At 39.5% G+C, this 9,139-nt stretch overlaps 1 long non-coding RNA gene across 2 annotated transcripts; it reads right to left on the bottom strand.

Moving 5' to 3' along the window:
- Nucleotides 1-1,802: 1,802 nt before the first annotated feature.
- Nucleotides 1,803-8,750, bottom strand: LOC141563499 (uncharacterized). Of its 2 annotated transcripts, none has more exons than XR_012488438.1 (2): nt 8,282-8,750; nt 1,803-7,066 (listed from the first exon to the last, which is right to left on the bottom strand). It is a non-coding gene; the product is annotated as an uncharacterized LOC141563499 (long non-coding RNA). The 2 variants fall into 2 exon arrangements; XR_012488437.1 differs by having other exon boundaries at nt 1,803-7,079.
- Between the last annotated feature and the right edge of the window lie 389 nt (nt 8,751-9,139).

Genomic DNA, 9,139 nt, shown 5'->3' on the forward strand with positions numbered 1-9,139 from the left:
ACACAATTTCTGCATTTTAGTAACGAAAGATGAGAGGTAAAAATTGAAAGTACAATTGCATTCCAAATAACTAGAAAAATGCAAATATGGGAATCAACCTCCTGAAGTAAAGAAAAACTTGAAACGTGTAGTTTCAGTTTTAAGGTGAGCCTTAAAAAAATTAAAGAACGGGGGCAGCTAGGTGGCGCAGTGGATAGAGCACCTGCCCTGAATTCAGGAGGACCTGAGTTCAAATCTGGTCTCAGACACTTAACACTTCCCAGCTGTGGGACCCTGGGCAAGTCACTTAACCCCAGCCTCAGAAAGAAAGAAAAAAAGAAAAAAGAAAGAAAATAAATAAAGAACAACTCAACTTGAGAAAGATGTAGAGATCATGATTAGGCCATACCAGTATAACAAGATGTCTACTACAAAAATTGATTCGAATTTGTAATGCTATATTGGATTTACCAAGGACCTCCTTTACAAAGATTGAAGAAATAATTTTTAAAAATTATCTGAAGAAACAAAAATCTAGAAATTCAAAGCAAGTGAGGAAAATAAGTAAGAATTAAAGATTTGTCTGTCAGAACTCATTCATTACATTGAGGCAGCACCAGCCCTGAAATCAGGAGAATCTGAGTTCAAATCTGGTCTCAGATATTTAATACTTCAAAAATAGTAGGAATAGTAGAAGCCATGAGAACTGTATGAGTATTCAGGAGACACAATGTTTTTCTACTTTAGATCTTAAAGATGTTTTATTTTGCATATCAAATTGCAAAGGAAATTTCTTCTTGCCTTTTAATGGCTAAATTCAGGAGAAAGTAACTCCCACCAATTAACATGGACAGTCCTATCTCAGGACTTCTGTGAGAGCCCCCACATATTTGGACAGGCACTGGCTATTCAGTAGTAGATGATGTCTTGATCTGCAGCCCCACAGAGAAGCTTTGTTGACTGCAGCCATAAAAACCCTTAACTTTCTGTTTTCCTGAACTAGAAAGTTTCTTTCTCTGTCACATTGCCTATCAGTCTGTTAAATATTTAGGCCATGACATATACATATACTGTATTTAACTTATACTTTAACATATTTAACATGTATTGATCAACCTGCCATCTCGGGGAATGGGTGGGGGGGAAGGAGGGGAAAAGTTGGAACAAAAGGTTTTGCAATTGTCAATGCTGAAAAATTGCCCATGCATATATCTTGTAAATAAAAAGTTATAATAAAAAAGAAAAAAAAATCTAGGCCATGAATTAACTCTTACCTCCTTTTTACTTACAGTGGAAAAGAAGCAGATAATTTTATCACTCCTTAAACTTGCCTCAAAAAAACCAGTTGTTTACTTTCCTGGGTATGGTTGGAGTTTGTAGACTTCTCAAAAAAAAACTAGATGTCTTTGGGGCGACCCTCCTGTCTTAGAACAGTGGCTGTTATAGTCTTTCTAATTGAGGAAGCCTCTAAGATCACTTTAGGACAGCCATTGACAACATTAGCTTCCCACCAACTTCAGAGAATTTTTGTCCTCAGCTTTAGAATTGGGGAAAGAAATGATAGTGACCATTTATATGGATTCCAAATATTCCTTTCATGGTTTGCATGTTCATGAGGCTAAATGGAAAGAAAGGGGACTTTTGACAGAAAACAAAACAAAACAAAACCCATTAAGTATGTGTTGTGGGTCTGCTTCCCTGCAGCTTCACTGGAAACTGAAAGTTTCTTACTGCGCGCCTCACGCTATCACCAGCCTTCGGACGTCTCCGGCCCCGCTCCGGAGACAGGAGCGGGGAATAAGCAAACAGAGAGCCAACGTGTAGCAGAACTGGTCTTTATTGTCTGCACCCAAAATGTCTCCCCGAGTTGCCGCTGGCAATTCCTCTTATAGAGGTTCTCGGACCCTCCCCGAAACCTCCCATCGTGGGCGGGGCCAGCTCCCTTATCAATGCCTAGTCGGGTTTCTCCTTTTATGGCCAGGCGACTCATAGCTCTACGCATCCACAGACACGCAGCTCTAATAATCAACCCGGAGCTGGAGTTGACTGACATTAGGGCGGCTCCCTTCCGCACAGAGAAGATCGGTTCTAGGCCCTTTACAATTCCCCCTTTTTGTTTAAAAAGAGGGCGGTCTAATACAGCCATCACAACTCGGAAGGACATAAATGGAGGTAGAGCACCAGGAATATCAATTATGAAAATATCAAAATGGAAAATATTCAGAGCACCAGAAATCGAAACACAAATAGATAATATCAAAATACATGTACAACATTAGGCTCATTGATCAGGGATTGATTACAAATCTCCTTTGGCATTTAAGACATTAGATGCCTTCAGTTCTGTCAGAGACCGACGTAGTGCAAAAAGTATGGCTCGAATCATTAAAGGCAAAAAACACAACATAAATAACACAAGGACGAGGGCAACACACCCGAGAATTAACCAGTGAATTACATTGTGATAGTCAAGCCCATTCAACCATGCCATCAACGAGGAGGTCGATTCCTCCCATTGCTTATTAAAATCAATTGTCACATTCTCCAATCCATTTATAATTTTGTCAAGGGCCATTAATTCATTCTGTAAAGACGTTTGCATAGAAGCATTACGTAAAAGACATTCAAGATATGCATAATCAGAGGAATTATATAACACAGGTAAAATACAAGAGGCACGATATAAAAAGCTACAAGTAAGTTTCACATATCGGGACAACAAAGCTTGTTGTTTCACTAACTCCAAGGAAACATATTGCAGTTGAGTTATTTGAGAAATCAGCATAGAGTCTATGGCCTCCTGGTGTCTCCAGGCCAAGTCATTTTCAGTCATGTACTTCTGTAGCTTCTCCGCCACAATAGTCAATTGTGTATTCAGTTCTCTTATCTGGAATTCCTCTGAGATACTCAGAGCTAAGGCTGCCAGTGATAAAAACATACTGCCACCTTCCCGTTTTCCTCTATGGTGCAGATTTTTCAATAGTCCTCGAAGAACCCCTTCTGCTGGTGATATTGCAAAGTTCTTAGCTAAAATAGGATGAACGGTAAACGGTGGCACTTCCAGCAAAAACAGAGTGCTATCATACAGTAATGATCTTTCAATACCTCCTATAACATTTGTATATGTCCCATTTGTACACACTACCACGTACTCCCCTTCTGCTTTGGTTATCTTATAGTTTGAATTCAAGCATATCAGGAACAAAGCATTACCCAAAGTCCACAATTGTCCTTCAAAACTATAACACAATGTACTATTTGGAAAAACTCCCCCTCTGCAAGTGGAATTCTTGTTGCCAAAAACCCGATGCCATTGGGTAAAAGTCAACTCCCTGTCCTCATTATTAGATATATGTAACTGCATTTTTATCTTATTTGTAACTAATCCCACTTTCCACAGATGTGGCTGTAGGACATGATTAGAATAGAATACAGGAGCAATCAGTTGAGAGTGAGAATCGGCATTCCGATCCCAAAACGTCAAGTTCACAGTGCCATTTTGCAAAGATATGCTTTTCCTCATTAGTCCTGTACTGCATTCCCTTAATTGACCAAAAACTACACCCAACCTTGAGTCTATACAACTCGGCAAATCAGCACGTCTCTGTCTCACAGCATTCATTGTATTTTTTCCATGTATTTCCTTCATCTGCACCATCATACTGGTACTTATATTATTTAACTCATCATTACTGTGTAGCAGATGACTTCTATTCAGCCTTTTCATGGTTGCACACCAATCATTCCCTTGTCCCTCAAGAACTATGCACAGTGGCAAGTGGGTTGTCATAAAAGTTAGGCTGTCTTTACTTTGTTTAAACATTTGAGGTTGTCGCTCTGGGTACCCTGGGTGAATGTGTGAGCCTACCAAGAATGAGCCATTACCAGTCAATTTTAAAGGGATACTTTCATGAACCCATGTCATCATTCGTAATTTGGGAAGATTAGGAGTTATAGCCCAATGAGTTGGTGCCTTAGCCACGTGTAGAGTATACATTGGAATCATACCCTTGCCATCTTGTTTCTTACCCTCCGAAGGAGGGCGTGGGGTGATAGGGGGACTCTTCAATAAAAATATAACCCCGCTGTTAAAGGCTAAGGTCTTTTCCCCAATTTCATTGGTGATAATCGCGTCATAGCAGGATGCCCTCTAGGTATCATTGACGCTATCAAACATAATAAAAAGGCGGCACCGTCAAATGACTGAACTCTACCTTTAAAAGGGAAGCAAGTCTGCATCTGATTAACCCTAGAGTGTTTAAAGCAGGTAGTATTTTTCCCTAGTAAACTTCCAAACCTTTCTCCAAAATCCTTCTTCCAAACTCTATGCGGCAGCACCAGCAGTTTGGTAGGATGTTCATGTAGAGGACCATTAATTATAACTGAAATATTCGTAATTGCTAGTGTCAGACCTATCTTCCATAGGTGATTCTGAATATGCCCTTCCACTATGGGTGTTGGTGCAACCAGTACCGGTGCCTCATCTGTCTCCCCATTCCAAAAGCTGATATTAACTTCTGGCAAAAAGGGCCCTTTACGAAACACGCCCGTGGAACAACTGATCAAAGGTGAAAATAAAGGCGAGTTCATAACCAGGGTACAAGGGGGAAGGGGACTTTCAACTTCATCTTTTATCTCATGTTCCACGTGGGGAACAGCCAACATCTCAACTATCATCTCGCTAGTTAAGTCATTTAGGTCGCTCGTTTTGTGGGATGATTGCTTAATTCTAAAAGGTTCCAGCATAATGCATGAACTTATCTTTAAGTTATATGTCAGGCATAAAGGGACATCCCGAGTAATGAAAGTGAGCTTCTTAAAATGTTCCTTCCATATTTTTGATTCTTTGTACTCCCCTATCCCTTCCAAAAAGGAAACATTTCCTAATGTGGCTAATGGTATAGGCTGATGACGCCAAGTGACCATTTGAAAACTAGACAAATCTGCAATCATATTTCTTTCCTCACTCTTCACCCCTCCTATCAGGCTACTTAATCCTAACAACATGCATGCAATTTGATTCATTTGCATTTGAGTTTCTCGTCTTCCTTCTCTTCTCTTTGCTCGTTGGGTTCGGTTTTTTCCATTTCTCCTCCTTTCTCCTCTGCCCCGATGGATTCGTCTTCTTTTTCTCATACCAACCTGGTCCTTCTGATCGGGATCCATCTTTTCTCTTTTTTCCCTGTTGAGACACAAACAAATCCTTTGCCTCTCACAATAACTTTGTAAGGGCCTTTCCAAACGTTATTCTCATCCTTATACATTATCTTTTCCAATCTTAATTCTTTGGAATCATTTTCCGATTTTTCTGTCATTGATTTTCTTTCTGGTTTATTACCCATGGTATTTTCAACTAAAGCCTTCATGGCCGGTGTTAATCCCTCATCGTCAAATTTCAAAAAATTGATAGTGAAGAGAGCTTTATCAATATCTTGTTGAGTTATTTTCTTGCATCCCATTCCCCCTTTTTGTTTAATGAGCATAGTTTTTAAGGTTCTGTTCATTCTAGTTAATTTTCTTATCATGTCTATAGACAAAGAAGGATTTTTGCCAAAAATTTATATAAGGGTTTGGCACATACATCTGTGCAGGTGCGGGTTACGGAAGGGCTTCACTAGTTGACTCGTTCCGTATCGTCTGTATCTTGACAGTTCTTTATTAATTGTCTATGCCCAGAGAGGGAGCCACTCTTCTCTGGAGCACAAACATCTCTAGGAATGGCTAGTTCCTAGCATCTAGTGTCAAAAATATACGGAGTTCATGGAACGGTCAAGTTCCCATAATTTGGAAGCTCAGGCCTGTTAGATTTGAGTGAGCTTATAATCCTAATATGAAATTTTAAATTTCTTAATCATTTGGCCTTAAGATCACGAAAATAATAAGAGGACTGAGCTAGTGGGGTGAAATTAGAGTAAATTAATTTCATTTTCCAATACATATGACAATTACACATACATAATTACAGAAAGAACAATAATAATAATATGGTATGGCTAAACTATTAAAATAAATGGTAGCGCTACCTGATCTAAATAAGAAATCATACCAATGGTGGTTAGTATCCGATGTTACTAAATGAGAGGCCTCGATAAGTTGTCCTGCAGCTATAAGAGTCTGTATTTGATGTTCATTTAATGCGCGCTGATTAGACTCTAATAGTTTCTTCATAACTTAAGATCTGTTTAGGATATCCATATATATGAAGTAAAGCAAAGTAATCAGGTAAGACAAAAGGTAATACATGAAATTAACACATAACAGCCCATATCTTAACTTGACAATACACAATAGTTCCAGTACACCAAAAAAAAGTACACATAGCATTTTCAGGTCATTGTTTTTCCATGCTTCTGGTAAATTAAACATATAATCCCACATTGCAACAATCTCTGAGCATTTTCTTTTTGTATCTAGGTATACATATTTTGTAAAGAGCATTTGGTCCACTTAAATAATTTACTAATATTTCCAATAAAACCCAAACTAGTAATAATACTATCATCAAAAATCTGTAGAAATTGGCCTTGATATTATAATGTATTTTGGTGGAGTAGGATCGTCGTGGGCAACTATTTGAGCATTTACAGTCAAAGCCTGAGAAACATCTTGTCCAGCACTGCGCAGTCTGCTGGCCAAGATTTCAAAGTCTATTGAATTAACTATACCAAAACCAGTTCCAGCACCACCAAATAAAGTGTCATACCAGGTTCTTTTCTTTCTAACACAATTCATCAGAGGAGGAAAAGTTACATTATTGGTACAAGTTTTAGGAACTCTTATGATTGATGGAGGATGTTTTGTAGGAGGGGGAGGTGTCAGTAATAGATATTTTATCTAATAGTGAGGTTTCAATACCTCTATCAAGATTTTACATGCACAGTTTATCAGTTGCTTTTCAATGTTTGTCTCAGCTTGTTCTCTGCATTCAGTTGGGAAGTCCACACCCTCAGAGTCCACTCTCTTTCCTATGTAGCACTGCTGTATCTGGATCTGGAACAGTCCTTTCCAGCTCAGGGTCAGCTTGTCCTCCTTCCACGTCCTAACCAGGACCCCGTCTCCAAGCTAGAACTCATGCACTGTTGAAACCCTAAGGGAGGAGTCTGAGCAATAAGCCTGTTTAGTTGTAAAGTTTTCAGATGTTAAATAAAGACATAACATATTTCCTTAAAAACAAATCCTTGGTTTCAAATATTGGATATAAGGAAGAATTTTGAATCCCTTTAAATCAGTTTGCTTTCTTCAACCAGAAACAGCTGCAGCTTCCTATTGCTGCTCTACCCCTGCAAAAATACGTTCCGTCTCACAGTCACCTCTCCGTGACTACCTTTTCCAACAAGTTCCTTCTTTTCCCCACTGATTTCTTCTTGAAATCATTTGCTCCCACTAATAAATCCTTCTTAAATCACCTTTATTCTCCTGTCCCATCTCTCTGTTTCTCTCTTCCCAATGCCTACTTGCTCAAACTTTCTCTGACATACTTTAAACACTTCCAAACCAATAACTCTTCTGACTAGATGCTTCATTTAAACTATTAATTAATTTTGCAAATCAATCTCTCTTGTCCCTTTTCTTTAATCACCTTTTTTTTTTTAAACTTTAAACTTCAAGATTCATAACCCATAATGATAACAAATTACCCAATGTTTCAGAAGCAAACCAAATAGTTTTTTTTTTTTTTCTTCTGCCTGAGTGCTTCAAGGCCACTAGTAAGAAGCTTCCCAGGCGGTATTAAGCAGATAAGATTGTAATGCCATTACTCCCCTTTTAGCTTTGAAAATCTGCTTTTCAGAGAAAACTTTCCCACCAGTTTAAAATAGTCAAGTTTTTTTTTTCTTTTGTTTTACTTACAAATTGGTACAACAGGTTAAAAAGTTTAAGATCACAAACAATTTTTAAGACCAATACATTTTGAACCACTCTGAAAGAATTACTATTCTGAATGAATTTCAATTTCCACAATTCAGCCTATTATTTTTCTAAGCCTGTAACACAGAGGCTGAATTCTTATCTCTTATGAGCTTGCTAACTTTTAACACAGAACAAAAAATTCAAAGCAGACAAACATACACAGACAGACCAGAGCTCTATTTTTTCTATCCAGACTCTGCATGCTTTTAAGTTAAGATCCACTCTATTCTTTTTACGGAGTTTATATAGCTATGAAGCATATACTCCTGAATCTGTTGACTCGATATGGGCTTTAACTATTTTTTGTCCCATGCCTCATCTAACTGCGTCTAAGCAGTCAGGCTGTTTGCTTCTTCTTGATTCTAAAAATCAAGGAGCGCGTCTTTCTACTTACCTTTCCTTGTTCCAGCGAATACACTGCCCAGGTCCCTGTTCAAGGTGCCACTTGTTGTGGGTCTGCTTCCCTGCAGCTTCACTGGAAACTGAAAGTTTCTTACTGCGCGCCTCACGCTATCACCAGCCTTCGGACGTCTCCGGCCCCGCTCCGGAGACAGGAGCGGGGAATAAGCAAACAGAGAGCCAACGTGTAGCAGAACTGGTCTTTATTGTCTGCACCCAAAATGTCTCCCCGAGTTGCCGCTGGCAATTCCTCTTATAGAGGTTCTCGGACCCTCCCCGAAACCTCCCATCGTGGGCGGGGCCAGCTCCCTTATCAATGCCTAGTCGGGTTTCTCCTTTTATGGCCAGGCGACTCATAGCTCTACGCATCCACAGACACGCAGCTCTAATAATCAACCCGGAGCTGGAGTTGACTGACATTAGGGCGGCTCCCTTCCGCACAGAGAAGATCGGTTCTAGGCCCTTTACAAGTATGCAGGGGAAATTGCAAAATTAATGCAAGATGTCCATGGGCCTGGAGAGGTTCTGTTATCTTTTGTAAAGTACAACAGAAGAGGGATTTACTTCAGGCAAAGGGAAACAGGCTTGCAGATTCAGCTGCCTATGCTGCTGCCTGTTTGCTGCAGACTACCCCACCTTTAATACCCCAACTCCCTGACTCCTACACTCCCTCATGTACCTCCCAGGAACAAGTTCTTGCTAAAGAAAGGGGTTATACCCTTTCTCCTTCTGGGTAGTTTCAAACACTTCCGGCCAACTTCAGAGACCAGGCAATAGAAACTTCTCTTTGACCTATTCCAAAGCTACTCACTTGTGGAAACAAATGCCAACCCCTTGTGAAACCTATTTTTAC

This window comes from Sminthopsis crassicaudata, chromosome 3 (assembly GCF_048593235.1).
Source record: "Sminthopsis crassicaudata isolate SCR6 chromosome 3, ASM4859323v1, whole genome shotgun sequence".
NCBI classification, from domain to species: Eukaryota; Metazoa; Chordata; class Mammalia; order Dasyuromorphia; family Dasyuridae; genus Sminthopsis; species Sminthopsis crassicaudata.